The sequence below is a fragment of the Rhododendron vialii genome, chromosome 9a (genome assembly GCF_030253575.1).
Source record: "Rhododendron vialii isolate Sample 1 chromosome 9a, ASM3025357v1".
Taxonomy (NCBI): domain Eukaryota; kingdom Viridiplantae; phylum Streptophyta; class Magnoliopsida; order Ericales; family Ericaceae; genus Rhododendron; species Rhododendron vialii.
The window spans coordinates 17,083,738-17,098,505 of NC_080565.1; positions in this window are offsets into that span (position 1 = coordinate 17,083,738).

Below are 14,768 nucleotides of genomic sequence, written 5' to 3' on the forward strand. Positions count from 1 at the left end.
AGACTCTTGTGATCGGAAAAGACTTCAAACCTCTCACCGTAAAGGTAATGACGCCAACTCTTCAAAGCAAAAATGACAGCCGCAAGTTCTAAGTCATGGGTAGGGTAGTTTCGCTCATGAGTTTTCAATTGCCGTGATCCATACGCTACAACTCATCCCATTTGCATCAACACACACCCCAATCCCTCTTTTGAAGCGTCACAATACACGGAATAACCGACTCCCCGTTCGGTCACCACCAAAACCGGCGCAGTAGTTAACCTTTTCTTCAATTCCTGAAAGGCCATCTCACACGCATCACTCCAGACGAAACGAGTCCCCTTACGGATCAATTTAGTCAACGGAGCCGCTAGGCGAGAGAAATCTAGTACGAAACGACGATAATACCCAGCCAAGCCCAAGAAACTATGAATCTCGAATACATTCTTCAGTCTCTGCCAATTCATTAGGGACTCTATCTTCCCCGAATCAACGAACACCCCATCCTTCGACACAACGTGACCTAAAAACTTGACTTTGGGCAACCAAAATTCACACTTACTAAGTTTGGCATACAAGTGGTGCTCTCTCAAGAGTTCAAGAACGATAGTTAGATGAATTTGGTGTTCCTCCTCCGAAGGCGAGTAGATAAGGATATCGTCCACAAACACTACTACGAAGCGATCAAGATAGGCACGAAAAATGTGGTTCATCAAGTCCATGAAAGTCGCCGGTGCGTTCATCAATCCAAAGGGCATAACAACGAATTCGTAGTGGCCATATCGAGTATGAAAAGCGATTTTAGGAATGTCTTCCCTCCGAACCCTCAATTGATGGTAACCGGACCTCTAGTCGATCTTAGAAAAACACGTTGCACCTTGAAGTTGGTCAAACAAATCGTCAATTCTAGGCATTGGATATTTATTCTTTACGATGACACGGTTCAACTTACGATAATCGATGCACAAACGAAGTGACCCATCCTTCTTTTGAGCAAACAAAGTCGGTGCTCCCCACAGTGACATACTCGCACGGATAAAGCCCAAACCCTCCCATTCTTGCAATTGAGTCTTCAATTCCCTTAACTCGGCAGGCGCGAAATGATAAGGAGGTACGAAAATGGGAGTGGTACTAGGAAGTAGGTCAATGGTGAACTCAATCTCCCTCTCGGGTGGCAAACCAGGTAACTCCTTCGGAAACACGTCCGAAAAATCACAAACAACAAGGGGTAACTCCTCACGCGCGGATACGTCCTCATCTAAGGCCAAACTCACTAATAACGCATACATTGACTCTTGCTTCCGAGACCCACACAAATATGGCTCTAACGGTTCCCGACGCTCCCCAAAGAACTCAAAACAAGAACCCCCGGGCGGACAAATACGGACCCGACGCTTGAAGCAATCTATGGTTGCGTGAAATGTAGATAGTCAATCCATGCCCAAAATAAGGTCGAACCCCGACATATTCAACACAATGAAATCAAAAGTGAAACTACGATCTCGAAAAATGAGCTCACAATCCCGACAAATACGATCCAATGGCGACCTACCTTCTGTAGGTGTCTCAACGAACAACGAAGGACTAATATTCTCAATTTCCAGTTCCAAAGCACAAGCAAATGATGCAGCAATGAATGAATGCGATGCTCTAGAATCAAATAATACTTTAGCAAAGGAGTTAAACAGAAGAAATGTACCCCTCACAACCGAAGTTTCTGGGGCTTGAGAAGTGACAGGAGGTGGCGGAGGTGGAATTGTAGAAGTGATAGCAAACGCCCTTCCCTGAGTCATCTGACTCTGAACATGCCCACCTTGCTGTCCGGAACCCTGAGTAGGTGTCGAAGAACTCACTCCTCTCTCAACCTGAGATCCATGAGCTGACGTGGTCTGACGAAAGTGAGGCTGCTACTGCCTTTGAATACCCCGAAATGATTGCCGACCAGAACTTTGACCACCCCTCGGCTGCTGCACCGAACCAGACTCGCTTCGTGTCCCTTCCCCAAGAGGACAATTTCTTGCAAAATGACCGGCTTTCCCACAAGTAAAACACGTAGCCAAAATTTGCAGACATTGAGCACGAATGTGCCCCGCTTGACCACACTCGTGACACACAATCGGAGGCCTATTTGGATTTGCCCGAGTCCCAAAAGAAGAGAATGATGGAGGCCTAAAGTTTGACGGACCCTGCAAAGCCGAAAATTGATCTCGCTGTCTCTTTCTCCCCTGACTATCGGAACTCCCCGAAGAAGAGCTCATACCCCCTACCGGTTGCCTCGGTTCCCAAACCTTAGGATTTCGTGGTGCCTCCTTAGGGGTCTCGATGCTCCTCGCACACTCTACAACCTCGAAAAACTTCCCTTTGCGTTGTGCCACAATAAACTTCTTCACGGTTTCATGTAACCCTCTCTCAAACCGCCTACACTTCCTTTCCTCGGTAGCCATCAACTCCGGTGCGAAACGGGACAAAGATTGGAATTTTAAAGCGTATTCTGACACGGTCATATTCCATTGTTCTAACTTTTCGAACTCATCCCTCAATTGATCTCGACTAGTTTCCAGAAAATATTGCTCCTCGAATAGCACTTCGAACTCGGCCCAAGTTAAGTTTTCCACATCCGGCTCATTCGCTTGAGCCGCGGTCCTTGCCGCTCTCCTCACATCCTTCCTCGATTCTAAAACCGACTCCCACCATTCATTCACTTCCCCTATAAGTTGAACAGCCACAATATTGACTCGCAAGTCATCCTCCGTGATCCCAAGAGCCCTAAAAAGTTTTCGGATTTGGGCTAGCCAATGGTCGGCCACAAGTGGGTCACTGCTCGACCTATCGAACGTTGGTGGATTCCTACGACTGAATTCCCTCATTGCCGATAAGGCGCGACTGTCTGCACCTTCCCTAAGAGCTGGGTTTAAAAGGTTTGTGGCCGCAAGAGCCGCAACGAAGTCCCTAGCAAAGGGATTTTGAACGATCGGAACTTCCTCTCCTCGACCATGTCCGGCCCTTTCCCCTAGATTCCCATTCGGATTTTCCCCTAACTGGCTAACCTCATCCTCCACTGGCGCCTCTCGTCCATGGCCACGGCCACGGCCACCGCAGCGGCCACGACCACGACCACCCCGACTTTCGCCCTCACCTGCTCTAGCACGCGTTCTCGGTGGCATCTTACTACAAGTTATAAAAAAAGAAAAGCTTCATCAATAACAACATCATTTAATGAGGTCTAAGCCCTCAACTATCCCAACACGGATCAAAGCAACTCTACGCCACTCTATTATATTGAAATGCAATGCCACATAAGCCATGTAATGTCAATGCACACAAGCACACATATGGTATGGAAAGAGGCGTGACATTTTGAACCCATAAGACTAGAAGCCTCCCCACGGCCTCAGAGTCTTCAAACCTAGACGCTCTGATACCAATTTGTCACGCCCTCGATTTTCAACATAAATAAATAAATCATTTCGATAAAAGATCCTCTCATAGGACGAATAATACCCAAAATGGTTTCCCACCTGTTTAATTACAAACGAAGTCCCCAAGTTTTAAAAAAATACATCCTTGGCACCGTGGCCCAAATTAAGTTAAATACATGTGCAAAGTATTTAGAATATTACAATCTTATGTCAAAAGATCAAACAAAGTACATTAGTTACAATACCATCTCTATCCAAAAGTAGACTAATACAAAGATGGATGGGTAACTAAGTCATGTTGGCTTACAAAAGTCTTCGTTTCCAAATACACCATGTCATGCAACCTATTGCCCTGCGTTCGAACCTGAAAAAGAAGGATTTTGCTGAGCTACACTAGCCCAGTAGGAAATTCTCTACAAAATCTACATGCAATGAGATGATAAGCATAAACAAATCAAATAAAATGACAAATCCAAATAATGCACATCAACACCCTTTTGCAAATGTCATAACAATTCCCAATCACAAACCCATACATACACACACGCACTGTAACAACCCTGATTTTTTAGTAAATAAAAATTTCGTTAAAAAATTGAATTTTATTTTAATACTTGAATTTGCTTCCAAAAATTCCTTTTGTATTTCTAATAATCCGTCATAATTAGATTTTAGTTTTTTTTTTTTAAATTATATTTCTTGGCTAGAGATTCTACTTGGCAAGTATAGTTAGATTCTAACCATTTAGTTAGAAGAATTTAACTACCAATTCATCTAGTTACCTTCTCCTAACCCTAGATGAGCCTTTTGAACCTCCTTGAACCTTTTGAACCTTTCAAACCCTAGTGGAACTCTTTGGACCTTTAACCTTTACTCATTGGACGATAAAAGTTAGGGAAACTTTTATCCATTGGACAATGGACTTTCCATTAAGAAAGATATCTATGTTAGATTGTTAAGTACAAATATATAGTTATATATAGGTATATATACACATGCCTAAAGGACATATGGTATTATTCTTGTGTATATAGTACCTCACCCTTTTATCCATTGGTCAATAACTGCTAGGGAAATTATTACCTATTGGATAATAAAATTAGTAAGTACAAGGGTTATTTAATATATTATTTTCTAGATTTCCCATGTGATGATGTATTTATATAAATATATATGTGTGTACTTTATAATATATACCCTAGATTTCATAGTACTTATTTATACACACACACACACACACACACACACACACATATATATATATATATATATGTACTTGGATTTATATATACTTATTTTATTACAAGTATCATGTGTTTATTAGAATAGTTTATTAGGAAAATCTTTACCCATTGAACAATAATTGTTAGAGAAAATTTTATCCCTTGGGTAATGGCCAAGACTTTTGCTATAAATAGCACCCTTGCCCAAGTAATTTCTCACACCTTCACTCCTTTGCTCTCACTTCTCTCTAGAAACCAATTTCAGATAGCCTACTGCCCTTCATGAATCCTCATTTTTCTCCTGCTTAAAGTAGCTTTTAGAACCAACTCCCTTTGGGAAAGTTGTAGAGCACTTCAAGACCTTCAAGTTAGACCCAAGAACCACCTAATTGGTCAAGAAACGACAAAGATACTGACATCCGAAGTTCATTAAAAATCTCGGATTTCCAGTTCCAGACAGCATACTGTCTCTTCCTTTATCACCATTTCTCTCCACCTAAAGTAGTTTCTAGGATCAACTGCCTTCACAAAAGTTGTAGAGCGCTTCTAGAGCTTCGATTTAAACCCAAGAAAGATCATATTCGGCCAGAGATTGACCAACTTACTGCCATCCAAAGTTCGGTCCAGATTTGCGATTTCACCACCCGTAGGATTTTCCAACTAGCTTATTCGGCCCCGACTAGTTTCGGATCAAGGTAAATTAATCTCTACTCATTCTCCCTAGTATAACTTTAGTTATTGTTGCTTATGATAAGGCAATTTAATGTATTAGAAATAGTTAGCAAGCTCGTTTTACTAAAATCTTGAAATGAAATTACGATCTTGTAGATTATTCTTGTCTCCTAGCTCTAAGTATATGTAGAATACCTCTACTTACTCTACGTATATTGTATGTTGTTTGTATATCGAAATGCATGGAAGTATTCATATTTTGATCTTTAAGATGGATATGAGCATGTATTATGAATTGTTTGTATTACTTGCCTTGTTGTAAAGCATAAGTGATTTTCACTCCAAAGGCGTCCGTACATGTGGCGTTATACTTTAAGTTGTGGTTTGAGCATGATGATTTGATCTTGCTAGTTTAGTTTCAAGATTACAATGAATGATTTATGATTGCATATGTGAAAACTCCTACCGCGGAGTTGATGCATGAAAATGAGACACGAAAAACGAGAAAGTAGAAACATGACACCTAGGGTGTGGTTAATGAAAAGGCGTGTTTGAAAAAGGTGAACTGTTTTGGAAACCGCAATGTGGCCGGACGTGGTAGCCCATTGTGTGGTGTGTGTTTTCTTTCGAAAACCCAATGGGAACCCGGAGCGGCGGAACCATTGTAGGAATACTCGGGAACCCGGAGCGGCGGAACCAAGGGTTTGGAATGATTTTGAAAAAAACCAAATGGGAACCCGGAGCGGCGGAACCATTATGGTATACTCGGGAACCCGAAGCGGCGGAACCGAGGGATGAATTGTGGTTTGGTTATCCGAGGAGAGGAGCCAACACAATTGGTTTAATGATTTTTTGAAAACCCACATGGGAACCCGAAGCGGCGGAACCATTGTGTAACGCCCCGAATTTTGGGTACGTTAAGAAGACAATTTATTGATAAAAACTGTAACGCCCTGAATTTTGGGTACATTAAAAGGACATTTTATTCATAAAATCAAATGGAGTCTGGCTCGTTATTACAACAAAACTCTCTCAAGAGTTCAATATTTACATAAACGGAAGGGGATCCTAGGGTTCCTAACTACAGCTCCTCAGCTCCTCCATTCTTGCCAGCTCCTCAGCTCCAAAGCCTCCACGGTGATTTGCTTACCCTGATCATCTACAAGGTCTGACACATTATACCAGCGTCGCCACCGATATAATATGTCAGGGTCACCAAAAGGCAACACCGTGAGCTACAAAGCTCAGCAGAGTAATCCCATACCCGCTAACCCATAACTTATAAACAACAGGAAATAATAACACATCGATTTCCACATGATAAGTATATACACAGTTTAATCAATGACACATCCACATTCGTTAATCAACTAACGTTGGTGTCCAAAAGTTTCGTGTTTCTCCTACGTGACTCATCGTAGACTGTGTCAGCTGTTTCATTTACAAAACAATCTTTCAAAAGACATTTGTTAAACACAAAACATTTGCATTGGCTCCGTACCGCGGATAACCAAGCTACACACCCAACCTTTTTAAAATCATTAGCATTGGCTCCGTACCGCGGATAACCAAGCTACACACACCCAACCTTGGTTTCGCCGCGCCGGGTTCCCAAGTATCCTCACAATGGTTCCGCCGCGCCGGGTTCCCATTGGCACACAAAAAAATATTTGCATTGGCTCCGTACCGCGGATAACCAAGCATACACACCCAACCTTCGTTCCGCCGCGCCGGGTTCCCAAGTATCCTCACAATGGTTCCGCCGCGCCGGGTTCCCATTGGCACACAAAAATATTTGCATTGGCTCCGTACCGCGGATAACCAAGCATACACACCCAACCTCGGTTCCGCCGCGCCGGGTTCCCGAGTATCCTCACAATGGTTCCGCCGCGCCGGGTTCCCATTGGCACACAAAAATATTTGCATTGGCTCCGTACCGCGGATGACCAAGCATACACACCCAACCTCGGTTCTGCCGCGCCGGGTTCCCAAGTATCCTCATAATGGTTCCGCCGCGCCGGGTTCCCATTGGCACACAAAAATATTTGCATTGGCTCCGTACCGCGGATAACCAAGCATACACACCCAACCTCGGTTCCGCCGCGCCGGGTTCCCATTGGCACACAAAAATATTTGCATTGGCTCCGTACCGCGGATGACCAAGCATACACACCCAACCTCGGTTCCGCCGCGCCGGGTTCCCGAGTATCCTCACAATGGTTCCGCCGCGCCGGGTTCCCATTGGCACACAACCTCACAATGGTTCCGTTTTTCCCGGATCCCATTGGAACACACACAAAACACACACCACACAATGGGCTACCACGTCCGGCCACATTGCGGTTTTCGAAAATTCAAAACCTTTTCGAAACACATCTTTTACACACGCACACAACTCACATAATGCCACCCGAAATCGGTCATTATGTTGTTTCAAAAATATTTCCTTCCTCGAAAAACATTTCCTTTCATTACTCACACCCTAGGTGTCATGTTTCTACTTTCTTGATTCTCGTGTCTCGTTACATGCAAAGACTCCGCGGTAGGACAACAATAAGCAAGAATCATCCTAACAAGATCATCCAATTCTATATTACTTATCACGCTCAATTCCTACTTATAGCATAACGCCACATATACGGACGCCTTTTGAGTGTATCACTTATGCTTTATTCAAAGCACAACGCCACATGTACGGACGTCTTTGGAGTGAAATCACTTATGCTTTATCACATACCACAAGTAATACAAGCAATTCATATACGCATACTCATAACTATCTTAAAGATCAACATACGAATACTTCTAATCAAACGATAAGTACGTAAGTAAAGATAACCTACTTTATATCATACGGTTCTATACATAGAGTTAGGGTCAAGGGTTTCTACATTATACTTTCCAACATACAGTTCTACGTTATACGTTGAGTTAGTGGACGAGGGATTCTACATTATACTTTCCAACATACAGTTCTACGTTATACGTTGAGTTAGTGGACGAGGGATTCTACCTTACTTCTTGGCGGTAGTCGGCTACGGAAAGCACATCGGCTATGGAAAGTACGTCGGTGGTCGGACGGAGTAACTTCCTACGGTAGGCCTCCGGTAGCTTCGAAAGAGAAAGGTTTCTCTCGAAACTTCTACTTGACTAATACTACTGCTACTTTTGGATCGAGAGGGTGGTCAAGTGGCGGTATAGTGGCGGCCTAGGATGAGTTTCTTGAAGAACTCAAGAACAAAGAAAGAACTAACAAGAACAAAGAAAGAACAAGATTTTTTCTAGAGAGAGAAGTTGCTAGGTGAAGGTGTGAGTTGAATGGCAAACATGGGGTGCTATTTATAGGCAAAACCTTGGCTCCTTCTCCCTCTTCATGGCCGGCCCCCCTCTCTCTCTCTCTACCTCAAATTTTGACACATGGCAAGCAATCTTTGAAAGATCAAAGCCTAACCCTAGGCTTGCATGGCTAAGATTGTCCTTGGATGGGATTATGGGAGATTTGGTTGGAAGATTTGGAGACAAAGGTACAAGATTTGTCTTGAACAAATCCTAGAAGTACAAATGGGAGTTAAGTTTGGTTAGGAGAAAGATTCTCCAAAGATGAAGAAAAGATCAAGGAAAGATCATGGAAGGTCAAGTCAAGGTACAACCCATCTTCCTCCTTTCTCCCTCTCTCTCTTTCTCTCTCTCTCTCTCTCTCTCTCTCTCTCTCTCTCTCTCTCTCTCCTAGTACTACATATATATATATATATACATATAAACAAGAAAGAATAAATACAAAGTACCAAGTACAAGATTTACAAAATCAAGTAAGAATCTTAATTAAACACATGTTTTCAATAAATAAATAAACTAGTGTACTAATGTACTCTAGGAAGATCAACTCCCCAATAAATTAATTCAATTGGGTACAAAACCCCAATACAAAATAATAAAAAGGTACTTAGGAGAATATTAGGCTTAAAGGCTACATAATAAAATATGGGTACTTCATCACATGGGGTTTTAAGAAAAAAAATTAATTTAATAAACCCATGTACTTGGTGAAAGAATAAATCTATTACCCAATGGATAGTAAATCCCCTAACGGTTATCGTCCAATGGATAATAAGGTACGAGTACTTTAAATTATAATTTAAGTCTTTTAAAAGACTACATGTCCTTTTTGAAATTTACCCATGTGTTTATATATATGTACTTAGCCAAATATAATAAAGGAAAAGCTTTTGTCCAATGGGTAAAGATTACCCTAACAATCATTGTCCAATGGACAATAGTTACTAGGGTACTTTTATTAGAAAAAATAATCAAAAGTACTTTTCAAAATAATTATAAAAGTCTATTCAAGTACTTTGCTCAAAACCTCTTTAATATAAAGAATTGGGTTTCTATTATCCAATGGATAATAGTTCCCCTAACTTTTATTGTCCAATGGACAAAGAATAAAACCAAATTAATAAAAAGAAATAAATAAATAATTTCTAGGGTTGAAAAAGGTTGACTAGTCACATCAACTTTATTGGAAGATTCCCTAGTCACATCGATACTTTATTTGGTTAAAAGACTCTATTATCCAAGGGTCACTAACTTCCCTAACGGTTATTACCCAATGGGTAATAATTTTCCTTGCGGTTAATAACCATTGGACAAAAGAGTACAAGTACCATTTATTTAAAATCAAATTTTGAAAGACTACATGTACTTTTATAATAAAAGGTTTATTATCCAATGGACAAAAATTACCCTTGTGGTTATTAACCAATGGATAATGGAGGGGTGGGAGAATCCCCAATAAACAATGCATATAAGTACTAGCACATGTTTTTATAAACCATTAAAATATTATATCTTTGTACTTATCAAAATATTTTAAAGGAAAGCCTATTGTCCAATGGATAAAAATTACCCTAACCATTATGGACCAATGGGTAAAGGCAAAGGTTCAAAAGGTCCAAAGGTCAAAAAAGTTCATCGAGTAACTAGGTACGTTGGTTGCTTGGTTCCTCCAATTAGTCGGTTGGAAATTAACTAAATTGGTCACGTAGGTTTTTCTAGTCGAGAGTTTAACCAACGACTGAAATCTAACTACGACGGAAAATAACAAGAATCATATAGCCACTCAAGAGAAAATAAGTAATTTAAATAAAATTCAAATTTTTAACGAAATTTTTATTGACCAAAATTCAGGGTCGTTACACATTGTGAGGGTACTCGGGAACCCGGAGCGGCGGAACCGAGGGTTTTGAATTGTGGATTGGTTATCCGTGGAGAGAAGCCAATGTCAAATTCAATGATTTTGTGTGCCAATGGGAACCCAGAGCAGCGGAACCATTGTGTGGTTGTGTGCGTTCCCATGGGAACCCAGAGCGGCGGAACCATGGTGAGGATCCTCGGGAACCCAGAGCGACGGAACCGAGGTATGGCTTGGTTATCCGTGGAGAGAAGCCAATGCAAATTTTGTGTGCCAATGGGAACCCGGAGCGGCGGAACCATTGTATGGATACTCGGGAACCCGGAGCGGCGGAACCGAGGTTGGTTGTGTAAAAAAATGATTTTGGAAATGATGATTTGGAAAATGAAAAATGGAAAATGGTGACACGGTCCACGATGAGTCGTGTATGAGAAACTCAGAAAACTATGGACACAAACGGTAGTTGATTAGCGAATGTGGATATGTCATTGTGAACTGTTTTGTTAGATATGCATGTATTATGTGGAAATCGTTAGTAATATGATCTTCTGCTTGTAAGTTAAGGGTTAGTGGGTATGGGTTATTCTATTGAGCTTTTGTAGCTCATGGTGTTACCTTTGGTGACCCTGACATATTATATCGGTGGCGATGCTGGTATAATGTGTCAGACTTTGTAGATGAACAGGGTGAGCTGTACACCTTGGAGGCTTTTGGAGCCGAAGAGCTGGCTAAGATGGAAGAACAGGTGGAGCTGTAGTTAGAAACCTTAGTTTCCCTTCCCTTTTGTAATGAAAGTACTCTTACAGAGGTTATGATGTAATAAAGAGTCAGACTCTATTTTGAAGTTGCAATAAAATTGTCTATTTAACGTACCCAAAATTTGGGGCGTTACACGCACACACACTTCTTCCAACAAAATTTCACCCCTTGCGAGATTGTGTTTCCACCCCTTGCGTCACAATAGACTCCACCCCTTGCGAACCGTGTGTTTCCACCCTTTGCGTCACACTAAATCTCCCATTCACTTCACAACAACAATAACCATACTATCGTCACAATTGATACCAATGCCATAAACTCATTCCACACACACCGGCATTATCTAATACGACACATATAGCTCATGGACCATGGCACTCGTTACCACAATACCACTATCAAAGAAAATGCAATCCTCAAGCCATAAAACATTTCTATTTGACCATATATAGCAAATAAACACCTAAATCACACATAGTCACCACAAAACATGTAGAAGAAGAGAGAAATCCCTACCTAGATGGGTTTTAAGCAAAACCCTAGGTCTACCAAGAGCAATAAGCTTGAATCCTTCAAAGACAAGCTTCACCCAAGCTTGGATACAAGATCAAGAGCAAATATAGCCCAAAAACATGAATAACAAGCAAAGATCAACAAATAATCGAGAGGAGAGAGAGAAAAATGTGGTAGAGCTTCAAGGAGTGAGAACAAGAACACAAAACTCACCCTTGGTTCACCAAATGCGAGAATCTTGTGATTTTGAGGAAGAAAACCCTTGGATCTTGAAGATTTGATGTTGAAATCAAGAGTTTTGGGTGAGATTGGAATTGGGTAGGTGAGAGGGGGTGTTTCCAAGTTTGGTTCGACGGTTTCGTGTGTGAAAAATGGTAAAATGAGGTATTTATAGTGAGCCGTCATGCGTGCTAAAAAATCAGAAATTTTGCATGATGTACCGGTACCGTGGAATGATAGTACCGATACAGGTACCAAGAAATTTCAGCATTTCACAGTTTCCGGTCGCGATGTACCTGTACTGGAAAAAGCTATACATGTACATGAAAGACAGATTCGAAATTTTTTGCCAACGTTCATCAAATCAAACCCTAATTGCTACCAACACTTCCACACATCATTTCAACACCGAAACTCAAAATCCAACTATTCTCTGAATGTCCGATACACAACGGTAGACGTATATCCGTACACCCCCACAAACAAACGTACAACTTTATTAATAATACAATTTTTTCACGCATTAGACAATTTCTGAAATTATAATAATTTACAGGTCTCCGCAAAGGAGCTTTATAGGAAATGTGCAATTCATCAGTTGGTTTATTTCCAAACTCACAGCCACTTGCGAACCTCTCTTTAAGCTTTTGAAGAATGACACAGATTTTGAGTGGAATCAAGACTGTCAATGAGCATTCGAGGCAGTTAAGGAGTACCTTCAGAACCTGCCTGTATTATCACCACCCATCCCTGGGAAACCATTGATTCTGTATCCGTAGACACCCCAATATGGGTCTCCCAATTGATTTACTTCATTTTTGGTTTCTTGTTTCCCCGATGATGAATTGGATCAAGAACAATTTTGAGTATGAAAAGGATTTGAGCTTTGAGTGTTTGGAACCCCTTTTGAACCTTGAACCCTAAATCAAAAACCCTAGCCGGAGGTTTGACCAACGTGCGTTGGTGTGGAACCTGCGCGCGTTAGTCAACTTGCCAGGTGGTGGTCAAAGGTCAAACTTTGACCATTGACCAGCGCGATGGCAGGTTGCACACGCGCTCGCTTGCCTACGACCTGCGCGCGCTGGTCAACATCTGTCCCTTTCACCTTTTTGCCAGCCGGATTTTGTGATCATCAAGGGTCTATTACCCATAGAACCCTGATTTCATTGCCTGAACAGTATTCCAGCAGGTTTTGGGGTGCCTCCCCACACAACCACTCCCATCACCTTTTGGGGAACCCTCACCACTAAGCAACCACAACCAGCCTTGTTGGCTAGTTGTATCTCCACCATTTCCACCTCCTCTTTGCCTATAAATACTCCCATTCATCTCCCATTTGAAGGGTAACAAAATTTCAAAGGTTACAAAAAATTCTCAAACCCTAAGGTGATCAAGTCATAAATTCTCAAACCCCAAATCCTATTACATCAAAATTCACATTCCCCATTACAATTAAAACACTCTCAACATCCATTTTCAAATCCTTTTCCAAACCTCAAACAAAGTTATAAACACTTACAGTTTTCCTGATTTGATCCCTGAGGGGGGCTAGCAGGGCCAAGGCTGGTAATCTATACTAGTCCTGGTCCTAAAGCTAGCAGGGTTACAAGAACCGTGTGACCTTCATACCTGCGCGCGTTAGTCGACTGTATGCACGCGTCAATCCTTGGATGCGCGCGCTGACCTGCATGGGGACAGGGGTGCAGGTCTTTTTATGTTTTATTATCATATAGGTCACCTTGATGCATGATAAAAACCAGTTTTTACTGTTTTACATGTTAAAATTGCTTATTCTTGTTCAATATGCATGTTTGATGCTTTGGAATACCCCTGGGTGGCTTCTGAATATGTCTCAGAGCCTAGGCATGCAACACCAATTACTGGAAGTCCAGTTAGAATAGGAGCGAGCCTGTCTTGGATTTGCGGGCACATATTGACAACTGACCCCAGCGATTGGCTTTGTATGGGGGTAACTTGGCCTTTGGCCTTTGTTTTATCCCCCACATTGTTTATGGGATGCATTTCAATTATGTTCCATTCTGTTTGTAATTATATAGTCTCATTGTACATATAAACTGGTGAGCACTGGTCATTCCAGAGCCCAGAAAAGGGATAAAAATCAAAGTTGTTAAGACAAGTCAATGCATGCGTGCTGGTGTGACTTTGGCGCATGTAGATCTGCTTGCATGCACATAGATCATTGCATGCAAGTTGATCACTATTCGTGCCAATTTCAAATAGTGTACTATTTTGGCTATTCCAGCAGTATTTGACTTCGGATCAAAAAAAAAAGAGAGCAGTATTTTGACTTTTATCTCATTTATTGCTTACTATTTCATCCATCCATGCTATTTTATCATATCCTACGAACTGTTACCGTTTTAACCCCCATTTTAACCGTTTCCTTGCCCTAATTGGCTAAAAATTGATTAATAAAGAAGAATCTCGAAACTTTTCACAAAATGTCTAAGTAGAGACCGATCTCCGGACTGGGCAAGATGGGTGCCTTAAAACCCTTCCCCTCTTGTAACTTGGCTCCCGAACTCAGATATGGTTATGACGGACTGGTACCTTCACTTTTTCAAATCAAAATAGCGTAGAACACACTTCAAGTTCGGTTCCTTGGGGTTCGGACCTTCAAACCCAAGTGGCAACTCTGAATTGAGCACTCGTCCCGCTAGCGCTCCCTCGATCCGAGCCTTGCTTTAGAAAACAAAATTTCTAAGGGCATGTTGCCCACAGTATCTCTCAGTGACGGACATGTCCATGGATGCATGCTAGCACAAGAAAATG